At 38.4% G+C, this 18,643-nt stretch overlaps 3 long non-coding RNA genes across 3 annotated transcripts; 2 read left to right on the top strand and 1 right to left on the bottom strand.

Annotated features, from left to right (window-relative positions):
• The first annotated feature begins 4,060 nt into the window (after positions 1 to 4,060).
• LOC131006933 (uncharacterized) lies at positions 4,061 to 5,056 on the top strand. The gene is made up of 2 exons (XR_009095827.1): positions 4,061 to 4,292; positions 4,816 to 5,056. It is a non-coding gene; the product is annotated as an uncharacterized LOC131006933 (long non-coding RNA).
• Positions 5,057 to 15,061: 10,005 nt separating this feature from the next.
• LOC131006931 (uncharacterized) lies at positions 15,062 to 17,706 on the top strand. The gene is made up of 3 exons (XR_009095825.1): positions 15,062 to 15,543; positions 15,633 to 15,668; positions 17,640 to 17,706. It is a non-coding gene; the product is annotated as an uncharacterized LOC131006931 (long non-coding RNA).
• Positions 15,725 to 18,643, bottom strand: LOC131006932 (uncharacterized). The gene is made up of 2 exons (XR_009095826.1): positions 16,345 to 18,643; positions 15,725 to 16,252 (listed from the first exon to the last, which is right to left on the bottom strand). It is a non-coding gene; the product is annotated as an uncharacterized LOC131006932 (long non-coding RNA).

Here is an 18,643-nt window from a genome sequence, read left to right as displayed (position 1 = left end):
AGATTACTTATGGATCTGACAAGTTAGCTCAGATTTATATCCGAGAGATAGTGCGATTGCATGGAGTACCGATGACGATCACGTCAGATCGAGACTCGAAGTTTACTTCACGATTTTGGATGAGCATGCAGAAAGAGTTGGGTACTAAATTAAATTTTAGTACAGCGTTTCATCCGCAAACAGACGGACAGTCCGAGAGGACTATTCAGGTTTTGGAGGACATGATCCGAACAGTAGTGCTTGATAGAGGAAGCCAATGGGAGCAAGTTTTGCCCCTGATCGAGTTTGCTTACAATAATAGTTTTCAGTCAACTATCAACATGGCTCCATACGAAGCCTTGTATGGAAGGAAGTGTAGATCTCCGCTTTATTGGGATGAAGTTGGAGAGAGAAAGGTACTTGGACCTGACGCGATAGAAGAGATGATCACTATTGTGAGACAGATTCGACAGAGAATAAAAGAGGCACAAGATCGTCAGAAATCTTATGCAGACACCAGAAGGACGGAGATTCATTTTGAAGAGGGAGACAAGGTTTTTCTAAAAGTTTCCCCATCTAGAGGAGTTCACCGTTTTGGAGTGAAAGGAAAACTTAAACCGAGGTATATAGGACCTTATGATGTATTAGAGAAGATAGGCCCTGTAGCCTATAAACTAGCGTTGCCTCCGAGCTTCGCGAACGTCCATGACGTTTTCCATGTTTCTCAATTGAGAAAGTACGTGTTTGATCCAAAACACGTCATTCATCAAGAAGAAGTGTCCCTGGAACCAGATTTGAGCTATGAAGAGAGACCTGATGCTATTCTGGACCGGAAGATCCAACAATTGAGGAACAAGTCGATTCCTTTGGTGAAAATCCAATGGAGACATCACGGTCAAGAAGAATCAACATGGGAACTTGAAGAGAAGATGAAAGAGAAATATCCAGAGCTTTTTCCCGAAGGTGAATAACTCAAATTTCGAGACGAAATTTTTTTTAAGGGGGGTAGGATGTAACACCCCGTACTTTTCCTATGATGTGAGATAGTGTCTTAACACTAATGAGAGAACTGAGATGTCGAGATGCGAGATTATTTTTTTTATGATTAGATAAGACAGATTGTCTTTTAAATAGAGATACGAGTGACTAAACCGAGGATAGAGTTAGAATGATGAGATTCGAGAAATGAGCTGAGATAGAGATGCTGATTGAATTGAGTTGAGATTTTATTTCCGATTACCGGGAATAAATTTAACAGATACTGAGTTATCAAAGTTTGACTGACCTATTAAAGAAAATAGGTATAATGAGTCTGACCTAGAGTCAAGGAAGAAAGAGTGAGAACCTTGATGAAAAGAGTCGGTCCGAGAGATGTCTAGTTTGTTTGTTTGCCGACTGCTTTGATGTGACATTATGTGAAATTACGTGACTAATCGATTATGTGATTTTCGTGATGTGTGTCACTGTGACCGAGTTATTATGATTTTTTATTCGAGACCTTAGCATTTGGAATTTTGATTGAGTTTCCAAAGCAAGTATGGGTTATTTTTATCGAGAAATCGAATGACGCCGGTTTATGAAAATTTTTCCGGGCATAATTTTTTTTTAAACTATTTTTCCTACGAAGAGGAATATTATGATTGAGTGAGTGCACTAATAATAGTGCTATGATCATTATTTTGGTCACATGAATAATTATACTATGGTATTTTATTAATGAGTGACTTTACCATAGTTTTGTGATTTTTATCTAATCACCCTTCACACTTTATTTAATTTTCCCATACCATATGTTATATGCTTAAATGACTAAGTATGGAGTTGAGAGAGTAGAGATTGAGAGTATAGAGGATGAGAGAGTGGAGATGAGAGTGTAGAGATTAGAGAGAGATTAGAGAGAGAGAGAGAAAAGATTAGAGAGAGAAGAGAAAAGATTAGAGAGAGAAGACCATTAATTACCAAATATTGCATAAGATATGCAAGATCAAACTCAATCTTGCAAGAGCCAAACCTCTCTCTCCCTCACTAAATTTTCGGCCATCACCCCTCTCTCCCTCACTACAATTTCGCCCAACACACATACATACACTCATCTTCTTCACCTCACACTTCCACCATTTTCCTCCATTAGAGCAACCTTCGAAGCTTCCAAAAAAATACTACTAAACACCTCACATCACTCTAAAACTTTCCCTAAACACTATCTATCCTAAATTGATCAAGAGAATCCTTGAAGAAGAAGCTCCAAAGTAGAGTGAGAAAGTGAGAAATTTTGGTAAGAACTTGGGTAAGTAACCATGTCTTTCCTAAAATCTTGTTTGAAAGATGTTATGTAAGTGTATTCTTGAAGGATGAGCAAGAAAATCACCCCTCCTTTTCTTTTCCAAATTTTCGAAAAATAGGGTCTCCACCCTTTCAAAATTTTTCCTTTTCTTTTCTTGTTTGGGGGTGAAAAATGAGAGTTATGTGATGTATATTGATGTTTGATATATGTTGTGAAATATGTGTCTTGAGATGTGAAACTTTGATGGAAGTTAGTTTACCCTAAAAATGGTAACTTTTGAGTTAATGAGTTAAATGATGAATTGATGATATAAATGAGTCTATGAGGTGTAGATGATGATGATTGATGGGTTAATTTAGGTATATGATGTCAATTGGAGTTTTGATGTGGGTTAGTTTATTAAAATTTAGGGATATGTGTATATATGCCCTTATTTGTGAATTGATGGTTTTGATGTGAGAATAATTGGTTAAAAATGAAAGATCTATGAATGGATTAAAGATTTGTATGTGTTTGTAAAAATTTCAAAGAGTTAGTTAGTAAAAATTAGGACTTTTTAGTCTATGTGTTATTTAAGTGTTTTTGCTTGGAATATATGTTTTTAAGCATGATAGTAGTGTCTTTGTATTTTTGATTAAGTCTATTGTAGGCTAAATAAAATTTTGGCTAAGTTTAGTTTGTATGATTTTTTTTTTGAGTTTTTATATGATGTGAGTTTGATGCTTGACAAAATGAGGTTTATTTGCTCTATGATCATTATGAGAATTTTATCCATGTTTTGCTAAGAGTTTTATGTTGATACATGGATTTTCATAAAAAGGTAATAAATATAGTTTTTATGATAAAAAGAGAGTAAATATGAGAATAATGAGATATATGATGAAAATGATCATATTTGAGTATTTGAGAAATTTCGAGCATGAAATTGAGAAGGAATTTGTTAGATATGTTCGTTGATGTGTTTTCTATGAGATTTGAGTGGATGACGAAAGAAAAGAGTCGAGATTGAGTATTACGAGTATTTTGATGTTTTTGATGTTTTTGAATGTTTTTAAGTGCTTTAAGTGCTTAAAATGAGTTTTGATGTATTTGCTTTGTTTAATTGTTGAGTTGAGCATGTTTACTTGTGTGTATGTTTCGGAGTCGTTTTTCACGACCCACGGACCTACTGTTTTCGAGGGGTTCTTGATACCCAAATGCCCTGAAACTTTTATGGTAGGTATATTTGCGAGTCTTGAGCACACTGGTAAAATTTCAAGTCATTTGGACTTCGTTTGCTATTTTTATAAAATGTAAAACTAAAACTGCTACATTCTGCCGAATTGTTCGGTGAGTAGCCAATAGAGTCATCGTTTCCAGTAGCTTTCCTTAGCATTCTGGAACCCAACTTTTTATGGTTGAGACCTTAGTGTCTTAGCTAAGTACCCACAAAATTTCAGACCGTTTTGACAACGTTTACTATTTTTCAAAAATCAAACTTTTCGGTTGCTAAAAACTGCCGAATATGGTAGACTGTAGTAAAACAGTCATATCTCCTAAAATACTTGGAGTTTTTGATCCTACTTTTTTTTAAATGAAACTGGACTGGAAGAGGTTTCTTTTGGTATGAGTTACGACCCCAGGAGAGGTCTGTACAGAGTCTGGTGAGGTTTTAAAGTTGAGTCAGTGCAGAGTAAAGCTTGTTTTCGACTTGTCTATGTGTGTTTTTAATATGCCTAAGTGTTTATACTTGTTTATGTGCTTGTTTGCTATGAGTTTGAGCCGAGTTGAGAGTTAAGTCGATAATTGGATGTGTGAATCCTTAGAAGCCGAGTATACCTAGGGATTGAGTTTTAACGGGTAAATAGATGTTGAGTGAGAAGTTAGAGTAAAGAAGAGATTGGATTTAGAATTTGAGTTTCTGACTAAGGTTTGTTTTATCACATGAACCTTCGATGACGATGACGATGTGATGATGACATATGAAGGCCCGAGCGAGACGAAGCAGTAAGTTGCCTGATTTCTTTCCAGATTAAGCGAAGGACTTCAGGTGGGCAATATTTTGAGTATACAAATATTATCCGAGCTTTCTAAAATGATTTAATGATATAATGATGTTATGAGATTAACAAATGTTTTGAGATAAATGATATTTGAGAACTGTTTGACTTGCCAATTTTTGATGTTGAGCTTGTGTGTTACCCTCTACTGATGAGACGAATTCGGTCCTGCCACAAGCGGGATTTTGTGCACAGAGGTGACTGCGAGCCGTCTTCGGGTCGGCCGGTCACGGTACTTGAGAGGGAGGCCTACTTCTCAGTACCTTTGATGATGATGAGTTGTAGATGTGGTACATGCATGTTGAGATCTTTGACAGCTGTCATTCGTTTACTTATGATGTCATAATTATGAAAACTGCATGCACAGATTCTTTTAATGCTAATTTATTTCTGTGTGTTGCTGAGATGTGGCAAGTTTCAAACCTATAGCTCTATGAGCACCTTTCTTGTTTTTCGGCATTTGCCCACTGAGTATTATGTACTCACGCCCTGCATGTATTTCTAAATGTGCAGGCTAAGCTGGGAGTGAGATTGGACTGGTGCTGATGGGGGAGAGTTTCAAATGATGTAAATTAAATTACTATTTTGCCTCGATGATAATAGAGTCTTGATGTTTGAACTACTTAGTTTCTTTTGAGATCAAGCAATACACTCACGGTTATGTGTCTTCATACATATAATCGGTTCGCCTTTTGCTGCGATACTCTGCAAATTATGCTTCCTTATGAAAAATGAACTATACGCGTTTTGTTTTTGTTCGTGAAATTCTTAATAATTAAAAAGTTATGACAATGCTGACGATTTTACCCTTGGGCTAATTTTATGAAGTTTTTCCTTAGCATGTTTTGACGTGAGCTTCCGCATGACGTTCACCTAGTTCTTCTTATCTTTTATTCTTTAAAAATAGTCGTATCGATACTCGTACCCCACTATTACTAGTGTCGGGTCTGCGGGCTGCGACACTCTCTCTCTCTCTTTCCACCCTCTCTCCGACGAGCTCGACGACCTCTCCCTCTTCCACAAGGCCATCGCCATGGACTCCTCCCGCCGCTCCCCCCACCACCTCCCCGCCGCCAAATCCCACCTCTCCGCCCCCCCAAGATCGCCTTCCTCTTCCTCACCAACTCCGCCCTCCACTTCGCCCCCCTCTGGGAACGCTTCTTCTCCACCGCCCACCCCCACCGCTTCAACATCTACATCCACGCCGACCCCTTCGCCTCCCTCCCCCCCTCCGCGGCGTCTTCCGCGGCCGCCTCATCCCCGCCAAGCGCACCCACCGCTCCTCCGCCACCCTCATCTCCGCCGCCCGCCGCCTCCTCGCCACCGCCATGCTCGACGACCCCGCCAACGCCTACTTCGCCCTAATCTCCCAGCACTGCATCCCCCTCCGCTCCTTCAACTACCTCCACACCTTCCTCTTCGATCTCTCCCGCCTCTCCCCAGATCTCGAATTCCCCAGCTACATCGAGCTCGTCGGAGAGGGGGATGGGGAATTGGCGGGGGGTGAGGAGGAAGAAGTAGAGGAGGGTGAGAGGGTGGAGAGAGAGAGAGAGAGGGAGAGAGGGTGACGTGTGAGTGTGATTTGGCGTTTTTAATGCCACGTTGGCAGCCGGGCTGCCAACTAAGATTTAATTTGGCCCGAAAATTTAACGGGCCGGACATTGCAACAAATTGAAAGCTCGTTCAAATTTTTGCAACAAAAAATAAGTTTGTCAAAAAATCAAATTTGAAAAAAGGTGGGGTATTTTCATGCAATTTGCCCTTGAAATAATACTAGGTAGACAACTATTTGATTTTTACTATCCTAAATGTAGATTTCATACCATTAACACACACACACGCGCACACACACACACACACACACATATATATATATATATATATATATATATATTGTGAGCTTATTATAAATTTATTTTAAAATATAAACTACGGACTGTGAACATAAGACAAAGTTGTGGTTAAAATTATAAATTAAAATAAAATGAATTTAGGATCACAAATTGATTTAATAAATGATGAATTTATCGTAAATCTTCACAATCTAAGAACTAAAAATGGTTCATAATTTATATTGTAAAATGAATTTTTATTCTATCCATTCACTGTATATAGAAACTAACCATCTCGTATAATAAGAAAGCTTGGAGAATTAATAAATTAATGTCAATTGTGGCTAATTGAAGTGGCATAAATATTCAACTAAATCGTTTAATACATTCATCATTTAAGTTATGTACGTAGATAATTTTAAGCGTTCATCATAATATTAATTTAAAGGCAATTAATAATTGTCAAAAAATTAAAATAATAAAAAATTCAATTATTTAAATATAATTTTTTATTCATATGCAATCACCCTAATTTTTACATAGTCCGGAGATGAAATATATTAATACGAATTAATTGTTGGTGTGCACCAACGAAAAAGACTGATAGATTCATTCTCGGCCGCCCGTAATTAGTAATTACATAGGATTGTCACTTTCACACGGATCTTTCCCAAAGTTTCCTTAAAATTAAAACCAAATGTATTTAAGAGAAACGTAACTAATTGTGCACATGAGTACATTTGGTTGGGTGTTTTTAGAGGTTGGAATCAAGTAATTGAATTCATTATTTATTGTTTGATCTGTGTAATGAGATAATCATTACCCTTACTTAAGGATAACCCAATCACCTAATTTGTTATCCCTCAAAATAGAGGGGAAACAAAAAAAAGAGAATCCCTTACTAATGATTATTTTACATTGTTTAACCAAACACTCAATAAAAGTAATGGTTATCATGTTACCATTTGACTCCTTTATTTGATTCCATTCCCTTTCCATTCCTCTACTTGAACCAAACGAGCACTAAATGATGAACAAGCTACTCGCGAAAACTAATTAAGTCCGTTATAAAGCAATTAGAACCTAAATAACGTTTCACAACTTCTTTTGTTTAGTTACATAGAATTATGTGTCTAAATATATATAGAGAAAAGATATTATGTAAACCCAAATATATAATTAAACACAAATATGTATATACATAAACAAAAAATGCATAATTTTACACAAAAATTAATATATATATATATATATATATATATATATATATATATATAGGGGTGGGCTACCGTGAGAGCACATTTTAAAATAAGAAATAAGAGCAATTTTTAGTGTATGAATTTTATGTAGAACATGTATGAATTCGCTGTATAAAGGAATGAATTGTGAAAAATAAATTTTTGCTACCTTTGGGATTCGAACTCATGACCATAAATCCATCCAACAGGATTGCGAATCAACCGTAGATCTTGATGATCTAAGGGCTGAAAATGATTTTTATTTTATATCTTAAGAAATGCTCTTATTTTAGCCCTTCCATATATATATATATATATAGAGTAAAATTTTGAAGTAGCCAAAATGAAGCATAAAACACAATTTATGGCCACACATTGAAAAAACACAAAATTTGGCCATTTTTATTGATTTGGACGTTTTTACCCTTAATTAGGCGGATCGGGTAGGATCAGGCACGCGGGTCGCGTGCCGGGTCGGGTTAGGCACTTATGGCACTATTAGTGCCATAAGTGCTAAGATTTTACTTTGGTTTTATTTTGGATTTCCGTTGGCATTTATGGCACTATTAGTGCCATAAGTGCCAAAATGACCATTTTACTTGGTTTTATTTTGGATTTCCGTTGGCACTTATGGCACAGTGCCATAAGTGCCATACGTGCAGCACAAATACAGACACAACAACATCATTTAAACCTAAATGGAACATTTAAACCCTAAATGAATAATCTAAACCCTAAATGGAACATCTAAACCCCAAATGCATAATCTAAACCCTAAATGGAATATCTAAACCCTAGGGGGAAGTGTGCACTTATGGCACTAATAGTGCCATAAGTGCCATACGTGCAGCACAGATTAGATTAGATCAGATCTGTCGATGGCTGAAATCGAAGGAGGCGGAGATCAGATCTGCCGATGGAGGAGGTGGCGCCGCAACGATCAGATCAGATCCACCGCCTAGTCTCTTCGTCGGCGCCTGCGAGAGAGAGAGATAGAGGCGGAGAGGACAATCAGAGAGAGGTTGCAGATACGTCGATCGCGGTGAGATAGAGGAGGAGAAGAGGATAATCGTCTCTCTAATCTCTTCGTCGGCGCCGGCGAGAGCGAGATACAGGCGGAGAAGAGAATTAGCTTCATTCATCATCGTCGCAACTTATGAAACAGGCGGAGAGGAGAATTGGCCGGATGAAAGTTCACGTCGCAGGCGAGATAGAGAGAGAGAGATGATGAAAACTGAATCATGTGTATGTGCTGCTGCATGGGTTAATCCCTAAATCTGGATCCGGGTCAAAGGAAGCTGTTGGATCTATTGGATTAAAGGGTAGATTAGGTATAGCACATAAAAGATGGCCAAATATTGATATTTCAAATTTTGTGGACAAAATTTAAGTTTCAATCACTAATAGGGCCATCCGGCCCTATTGTTTCATATATATATATATATATATGGTTGGCTTCAACCATACCCACTTTTTATATAGAGATAAGAGACCGAATCTAGATCATTAGATATGAATTGATCAATGGACGAGATTTGCAGTTATTTCTGTGATTTTAAAATACTCTTCGCCCAAATGGAATACAAATCCTCTTCGAAGGGTTAAAAAAGTAAAAACACGGCGGACATAAATTCGTCAGATCGACACAATTCCTACAATCACTCAGTTTCCTAATCTACATCAGCTCACATTTCGATTCAATGGGGTTTGATTCCTGGTATCTATTTCATTTATGTTTCAACACCGATAATCCTCGTGTATTGATTATGTGTGATTCTCCGGTCGTCGACGAACCATCTATAATTACATTCATTCGCCGCACTATCATATATGCATTCTGGAAATATTTTCGACGATCGATTTGGAGGTTGGAATGCTAATTTCGACGAACAAGAGTGAGGCTTGTTAATTTTTGATATTAGTCGTTTGTTCATTGAAAATATTCCTTGTTCATAGGTAAACAATAAGAACATTATTTCTGCTGAGTAATGCGTAAATCTTTATAGTTCTTTGATATTTGTGTAGTGTTGGTATTAAAGGTGCTTGCAGTAAGAGGCATGTGAATTAGGCAAAGGAATTTAATCTTGCAAAACATATATGTTAACAAGTAATACTTTCGTTCACAATGTCTAAACTCATGATTATCGGGTCAATTGACTCATTTAAGCTATTTGTGAATGAAATTTTAGTTTGATTAACAGTAATTGTACAAGTATAATTCTTTTCTTTATATTTTTTTTGCGCCCGGATGTGAACGTTTTGACGTGTGTAACTTATGCAATGCTAAATTGAATCTACTGTAAGTTTGAGCGAGTTTGTGAATCAACCATCTTATGGTTTCTAAAATATGTTATTTGGTTGGTAGGCATGGAACCGTTGCAGCGAACAGAACTTGTAGTACCGGGTAAACTTTAACGACTAAACCCATTATTTGAGTACTTTTATTCAGTCTATTTATTTACATCTAATGTCTTATGGTACAGATACCCCAAGTGGCACGTCAAATTCTCCAGATAGGAAACGTACGAAAGTGATTCATATGCAGCGAACTCCATTTAAGAAGGGTAATATATTAAAATCTTATTGGTGCATGGTTATTTGAAAAATCAGTGGTTGTATTAGTCTAATACGTTAATGAATTGTGTAACTTATATTTAGGTAAATCCAATGTTTATTTTCGATCACCAGGTAGCATAACATCGGCTGATCAAGAAAGAGGTATGTTCATGCCATTCAACACGTATCCATCCTACCCCTCATGTTTTTATATACTCTTTCTTGACGGTCGTTAAACAGACATGCATTATTTGTTTAATGCAGTTAAGGCATCTTCGTCGTCGATACATTGTCCAGACAAAACTCCTAAGTCTTGCCCCTAGCTAATGTAATAAATCGAAATATTGTACTTGTTGATGAACCTGCTAAAGGAGCATTAAGTATACCAAAGCTGCTAGGTGCACAAGTGGGAGGTCCAGATTGCCTTCAATGAAGACAAGATCAACAACTGCAGCATTCCACGATGCCTTGTTGAAATTAAACTCTGCTAAAAATGATGCGGTTAGGGATATTGGATTTGGTAATATCTTAGAATTGAAGGTAAAGGAGTTGCCCGGAAGACTGGGATATTGGGCGTTGAATAAATTCAATCCAGTATCGCGCAGTTTAGAAATTAATAACAGTTGCCGTGTGACGATTACCGTCGACGATGTGTATCGTGTCTTTGGTATCCCGAACGGTGTGCAGAAAATCCGTGCCTTCGAACGTTAATCCAACAGCGAGCTGTTTGACAAATGGTTTGCATTTTTTTAATGGTGACAACAGAGACAAAATCAAGATTGGTGTTGTTCTAACTGTAATGTTGAATTGTAAGAGTGGAGGGACGTGGTTTAAAAGACACTTTATGATTGCAATGGCATTTGCATTGTTTGAGAGCTGTCCAAATGGTACTGTCCACCCATTTATCTTGAATACTCTATATGACATGGATACTTTGGACAAATGGGATTGGGGAGATTATGTGTTGAAAAGCCTGATTCAACATAGGAAAACATGGGGTGGAGATGAGTCGAAGATGCACACCGGGCCATCACTATTTTTGGTGGTACGTACTTGCAATGAATTTCATATTTTTAGGTATCTTTCAGTTTATATCTAAATTAGTTAATTCCTATATTTTCGTTAGTATATATGTTTTTTAATTTTATTTTTTTTGTAGTTGTTTTATGTGGATAAGTTCAACATTGATGAGGCCATACCTAAAAGACAATTTCCAATTATGATGAACTGGTATAGTAGTGATCTACGCGAGAGACAACGCTTGGAAATGAATCAACCCAGTTTCGGTATTGGGAGGCTGCGCGAGCCATTGGAACTGCCAGCAAGATACATGGTTCGAACTATAGATCCTGCAACAATCAACGACGAAGCAGACGATGGTGGAGTTGAGGAGCTCGTAGTATCAAAGAAGCTCAGGGATGATGCCAGGTACATAGCTGATAAGATGGCAGCTCTTCGAAAGCTTGCAAATAGTGCAAGCTTAAGGGAAAGGCAAACGAAGATCTTTAAGGATAGTGTTGAGGAGGCATCACTATTAACTGGCATGCGGATAGCCGTAAATATACCCATATCCGAACATCCAACGCCGGTTATCGTTGATATTGAGGATGATATAGAATATCCTGATGAATTCTTAACATGGATTGACACTGTATCAGCTGCCGCACAAACCAAGAAACGCAACCTTAATATTAAGAAAGATGATGTCCCAAGTTTTGACTTGTCTATTTCGGATTATGACTTTGTTATATAATATATACGACGAGGTTGATACTTTGTTTTTTCTTTCTTGCATTGCATTTCTTTTTATTTAAGGTTTTTACATGTATTGTTTAAGTTCGTTTTCTTTTTAAATAACGATTTCAAATTCGCAGGTACCAGCTTCTTACCGTTCTTATCATTGATAAGTATTTCATGTGCATTATCATATATATGATTGTTTTGCTCGAAATCTCATGATCGTTAAATATTCCACTCATGTTCGTTCCATTTATTCTTTTATGTCTGAATTATAAATGATGAGGGAAAGGACAGTAAGAACGCTGATGATTTGTATGGTCCTGACTTGCTCGAAAATATTATTGTGAGGGTGGATACGGAGGGGCTGGAAAGACAGATGGAGAAAGACAAGGAGTTTTTGGAGGATAACAATGAGAATGGGGAATCTGATGCTGAGACCATTTTTGAGGAGGAACTGCAATCGAACATGGACCCTGGAAAGTTGGCGGAGGAGCCATCGGTGATGCCGGAGGGAACGCATGTTCAGAATGTGGTGGAAGATAGTCCTCCGACCAGGAGAGCGGAGGAGGAGAGGCCACCAGACGTTCCGATTAAGGGAGGCAAATCCGTAGAGGAGACGCAAATGATTGTTGGGACAGAATAGGTGTTGCAGGAGCAATCGGAACAAATGAATGATTTGGTGCCGCCCCCGGTTAAAAAACGGGGCAGACCATCAGGGTCTACAAATCGGAAAATTGTACCTTCTGATGATAGTATAAAAGTGAGATTGAGGAAACCCGAACAGAAAGGGGGACAACAAAATAGAGCAGCTTCGCCATCAGAGATCATTATCAACAAAAAATTATCTGAAGCTGTCGCGGCGGGACATAGTCCTAGGGACTTTGTTATCAGGCAAGAGAAAAACTCGAGTGCTCAAACTATGGATAATATCTCTGCAAAGAGGTGGGCTAAGGAAGTGGAGAGGGAGGATGCCCGATCCACATCGAATTAGTTTCCTCATGAATGTGATGGTTTGGAACGTCCGGGGACTCACGGATGAATCTCAACTGATTCTTAAAGAGCATTGTCGCTCGTTTTCTCCTATGATTTTGGGTATCATTGAGCCCAAAGTTAAGTTCTCTAAGATTCCTTCTTCGTTTTGGAAGTCGCTTAATCTTATTCCCTGTCATCAAAACTCAAGGATTAACAAACGTTCTAATATCTGGTGCTTGGTTCATCCTGATGTTGTGGCTCAGGTGATCTTTTCCTCTGAGCAGGCAATCATTATTGATTGTGTTTGGAACAATTTGAATTTTAAGGCTGCTATTGTTCACGGTGCGAATACGTATATACTCCGGCGTCGGCTCTGGCTGGATTTGCTGGATCATATTTCGGGTTCGGTGGTTTTCATTGGAGATTTTAACGCTGTTAAAGGCGCCCATGAAAGAAGTAGTGCTTGTCTTCCTAACTCCAGTTCTTGCAGAGAATTTCGTGAGCTTATTGATACCACCGGTTTTATTGAGCCGCCTAAAGTTGGTCTGAAGTATACTTGGTCTCGCATGTGGAATCAACCATTGATAGAGCGCTGATCTCGGAGGAGTTTGCGGCCTCTTGGACTTCGTGTCATTCTCAGATTTTGCCTCGAGTCACGTCGGATCATTCTCCGGTCTTACTTAAGTGTGAGACAAATATGAATAATGGGCCTCGGTTTTTTAAATTCTTGAATATGTGGACTTTGCATGAGGGCTTCCAAGATATGGTGGCTGAGTCGTGGGTTAAAGATGTGGACAGCAGATGTCCTATTTTCACAGTGATGTTCAAGCTTAAGAGACTTCGTGGGACGTTGAAGTGTTGGAACAAGAATGTGTTTGGGCAGGTGGACTGCCGTCTTAAGGAACTGAATGAGGACCTTCTGGAGGTCCAGAATCAAATTGCTTCGATGGGCTACAATGATGATCTGTTTGAGAGAGAGGTCTCGATGCAAGCTAAAATCAACACGACTCTGTCCAGAAAGAATAGTTTACTGCAGCAAAAAGCCCGGGTTAAATGGTTGAATGATGGGGACCGGAATTCTGCCTTCTTTCACATGATGCTCAAATACAAGAAAAAGCCGCATGTTATTTCGCATCTCACGATTGCAGATGAAGTGGTGTATGACCAGAGCGCAATCAACCAACATATTGTTGATTATTTCTCTTCTTTGTTTCAGGAGAATAATACTCAGGAGGTTGACATTGCTGCTATTGAGGCGTCTATCGACCAGGTGGTGGATGATCATCATAATCGACTCCTTACTAGAATTCCTGAGGAGGAAGAGATTACTGCTGCTGTCTTTGCTATGGATAGTTCTAGTTCGCCTGGCCCCGATGGTTTTTCGGGGAAATTTTTCCAATCATGTTGGGGGATTATCAAGGGTGACATTTGGAGAGCGGTTAGAGCTTTTTTCCAGAATGCTTATCTTCCGAATGGTTGTAATTCCAGCTTCATGGTGTTGTTGCCGAAAAAGGATGTGGTTAATTCGGTCACGGATCTTAGGCCTATCGTTCTTTCCAATTTTTTCTATAAAATCATCCCCAAGATTTTAGCGAATCGTCTTAGCTTGGTGGCTGCTAAATGTGTGACGATGAATCAATTTGGGTTTATTAGCGGCCGCTCTATCCATGACTGCATCATGCTCGGATCGGAGGGTGTTAATTGTATGAGGCGAACTGGTGGCGGTAGGAATATGGCTTGTAAAATTGATATAAGCAAAGCCTTTTATACGCTTCGGTGGGACTTCATTTTAAAGGTGTTGCGTGTGGCTGGTTATGACGCTCAGTTTATTCGCTGGATCGAGATTCTTCTTACGTCTGCCAGGCTCTCTATTCTTTACAATGGTAAAACCCATGGTTATTTTGCCTGTTCTCGTGGGGTTAGGCAAGGGGACCCGCTTTCTCCTCTTTTATTTGGTATTGCGGAGGATGTTTTGAGCGTGCTTTTCGCTAATTGTGTGGCGTCGGATCACCTGGTCCCTATGAAGATGACCCGCTATTCGCATTTTCCCACGCACCTTCTCTACGCGGATGATATTTTGATCTTCTGCAAGGCTACTATTGATAATGCGTCGACTATTAAGAAGATCCTAGACTTTTATGGCTCGCTTTCTGGTCAAATTTATTGTCACATCCCAGTTTTTAATCACTGATTTAAGATTTAATAATTAGGGTTCGACATCCATTAATAATAAAACTGATTTGATTTATCTGATGTGCTTAATTCTTATTGTTATTTAAATCCATTTGAGATTTAAAGGATCTTTATAAATATGGTGCACAAGTTTAATTAGTGGTTTGAGCGGCTTGTAAAGTGAATTAAATCTACGTATTTAATTTATACACGAATAATAAGCAGAAGCCAGTATTTGATTGCAAACACGCGATTAAATAGTAGATGCACTGAGTAACCAAGACCTAAAGATTTATTATTATTTACAATTAGAACTTCCACCACCACTATCAATCAATGCAGTAATTGATTTTTTTTCTAAGTACAGGAAGAAATCCTTGCATATAAGCTCACTATCTAATTTGCTGGCTTTAAGAGGAAGATTATGATTAAGATAGTGTCTTCCACTATCTAATTATATTATCAACTCCTTTTCTTTAACTTTGCTAAAGCCATGCTTTCCACCTCTTCAACCACCACCCTTTGCTCCCCACCAATACACCTAACTCTCCATACACTTCATTTTTTTTATTTCTCCACCACTACATTACATATTCAGCACTACATCTTGCAGATTCCTCATTAAGAAATCCTCTCTCTCTAATCTTCTAAATTACCATTTTCTTTCCTCCTACTCCTCACGGGTCCTTCAAAGAAATTATCAAGTTTGTTTCAAGTTCCAAATCAAGAAGGTAGGTAATTAAATGTCTTACTCTTCATTAATCTTCCAGTTTCAATTTCAAAAAAAATTCATTCTTACTTTGTGATCAACAAATTGCAGAATCGAACTATTGCCAACACCACCCCTCATATCAAGGTTACCTCCTACTTTACTTTCTCCATACATTCATTTGTTAAATTACAAAACTATGATTCAAATGAAAACAGATCGAACACACGCATCCATTACCACTTCTTTTAGACTATTATTGTTTCAATTACATCAGCTTATCACCATCAGAGAACCACCAACAGAATAATACACACGCACACATTTTACTATATTCTCTAATCTATTACATGTACAATCAGTTTTAATAAAAAGGAAATGAATGATTGAAAGAACAGATTAATAAAACCCTAATTTTTCTTTTGTGCGTGTGACTGAAATTTGGGGGTTCTTGTGTCTTTGCCTTCTGTGTATGTCCGAAAATGGGGAAAGAGGTGAGAGCAGCCGGGGGCTGCTCACGGTCGGCGACGGCGGCGGCGGCACAGCCGCTAGCCCTTGTCCTGCCAAAACGAGAGAGAAGAGGGTAGAGAGAGAGATGGTTAGGGCTTCTGTAAAAATAAAAAAAAAAGGGGAAAGGAAGAAGAGAGGGAGGGGAGGACTTATCTCCTCCGGTGACGACGACGCGGCGGCATCGGCAGCGGCGACACGACGGCGGGAGCAACGGGCTGTTCCTGACCGGCCGGAAAAGAGGGAAATAAGGGAAATTTCAGATCTGGGTTTAAAAATAGAAAAGAGAGGAAAAGGGGGAAGATTTGGAACCTACCTTTCCGGCGAGGCAAGGCTCGGCCTCCACCACGATTCCAGCCAGACGGACGGCGGCCGAGCTCCTTCACAGCGAGGCGGCGGCTGTGGTCGTCAAGGCGGCACAGGCATCGATTACCGGCGAGGGAGAAATAACAGAGGGAGAGGGGCGGACGAAAGAGACAGGGGAGAGAGAGAAGGGGGGGAAGCGTCCGGCGAGGCGGCGCGCCGGAGGCGGCGCCGCACTCGACCGAGCAGAGAAGCGAGAGGGGCGAGAGAGCCGAGAGAAAGAGAGAGCAAAGGGGCTGGTGTGTGTTGTGTGTGTTGTGCGTGTGTGTTATGTATGTATTAGGGTTAGGTTTAATTGGGGCTCAAGCCCATTCTCTTTCCATTGGGCCGAATTTGTTTTATAGTTGTTGGGCCGATTTTAATTACTTCTGCTGGGCCCAATTTGCTATAAATTCTGTTGGGCATTTATTTTAATTGTTTTGGGCTCAAATTTAACTAAGTTTTGACCTGTTAATTGAATAATAAAGCCTACGAAATTTTGGCCTTATTTCTTTTAAAAATGTTTGAATCTTCACTAAATTATTTAGTGAATTTAAATCTCTTGATTTAAATTTTAATATTGAAAGTTGGGACTATTTATTTTAAATGAAGTCCGTTCTTTTATTTAAATTTATTGATGGACTTTAAAAGAAATATTTTGGGATTAAGCCCTCATTTATTATAATATTTCAAGGCTTTATGAGTATGAGTTTTAAATGGTTAAAATGTTTTATTTCATCTCAATGGGATTTAAAATGTCCTATTAGAATGGCTTCATGTTTAAAAAAAAAAAAAAAAAAAAATATATTGAGACTATTTATGTGGAATTGTGTTATAGAATGATTAAGTATATGATTTACTTTATCAAATGAGCTTGGGATTTAATTGAGATATTAAATTGCTAAGCATGTGTTTATAAATGATTTATTTATTTAAGTGATGAAAATGTGCGAAGTATGAGAAAGCATGATTTATAATGATTAAATTTTCAGGGTAATAATATATAGCTTGTTCTTAATTGATGGAGTACTTGACTAAATGACGGGTGTAGAAGGAGGTTATGGATTATGTACATGTTGATGTTCGAACAAATGGGTTCGAACCTATATGATAGTTACATGATAATTGGTTACATTTTATTGATTGAATGAAACGAGATTAATATGGATGCTAGAACCCTAAAACATTAAAAGATACCTTAGGCACGTAGAATTAGACTTTGTCTTATGACAATTTCTTCACGAACTTATCGACTCTTCATCAATGAAGGTCCGGGCGACAGAAAGTGAAGCAGAAGAAGAAACGACTCCACGCCAACTTTAAGAACAATTGATGTGGGCATTATTTTATTATTACGTATATAGAGATCCCCTGCGTGACGTAGGCCTCATATGCGAATATATATGCATGATATGTTTTGACTATTTATTCAGTTCTTATGAAATGCTTATATGTTTAATGCCCTTTATGAAAATGAAAATGTTATGAAAATGAAATGTTTATGAAATGATTGACTGCCAAAATATTTATGTTTTTATATGTATCCTATCTGTGTTGGTTCGCCAACTTTAAAGGAAATCCAATTGGGATCCTATGCTAGACAAAGGTCGCTAGCTAGGGTTAACGTGTACACTTATGGAGACCGCGAGTCGCTTGCGACCGGTCTTGGCGTCCGTGGTAAGGAGGCCTCCTTCCCGGCGCGTGACAGAAAGGACAGATATGGATCATATAGACTGAAAATGGGATGCATCCACCTTTATGAAAATGAACGAAATGTTTTAGTAAGCGCAGATCATTTATGAAAACCCCTGTGTGTTACTGTTATGGCAGTTCAATTTATATATGTATGCATGTTGTATTTTCGGCTTATGTCACTGAGTATTTTTATACTCAGCCCTGCATGTATTTCTAAATGTGCAGGTTGAGCAGGCGATGGAATGGATCGGTGTTGAGCGGATTTCCCTTTTGATGTTTATGTAATGAAACCTTGAGTATGCATCTCCATATGCATAACTCACACGTTTTTTCCGCTGCAAACACTCTGAATTTGTTATCGTATTGTGGAACTTATTACTCCTTCATTTTGTTTAACTTTCATTTGGGGTTTAGTCGTTATGGCTGGCTCGTTTCTTAATTACCCAAGTGGTTATATATATATATATACCACTAGTTTGTTGTTATTAATGTTGGTTATTTAGTAAATCCCTTTTAAATTTCCATTTCTTATTGTTCACCCAAGTCATAACCCGGTTAACCCGTCATTGGGATAGTGG

This window comes from Salvia miltiorrhiza, chromosome 1 (assembly GCF_028751815.1).
Source record: "Salvia miltiorrhiza cultivar Shanhuang (shh) chromosome 1, IMPLAD_Smil_shh, whole genome shotgun sequence".
In the NCBI taxonomy this organism is placed as follows: domain Eukaryota; kingdom Viridiplantae; phylum Streptophyta; class Magnoliopsida; order Lamiales; family Lamiaceae; genus Salvia; species Salvia miltiorrhiza.
This window is presented reverse-complemented; position numbering and strand designations above follow the sequence as displayed.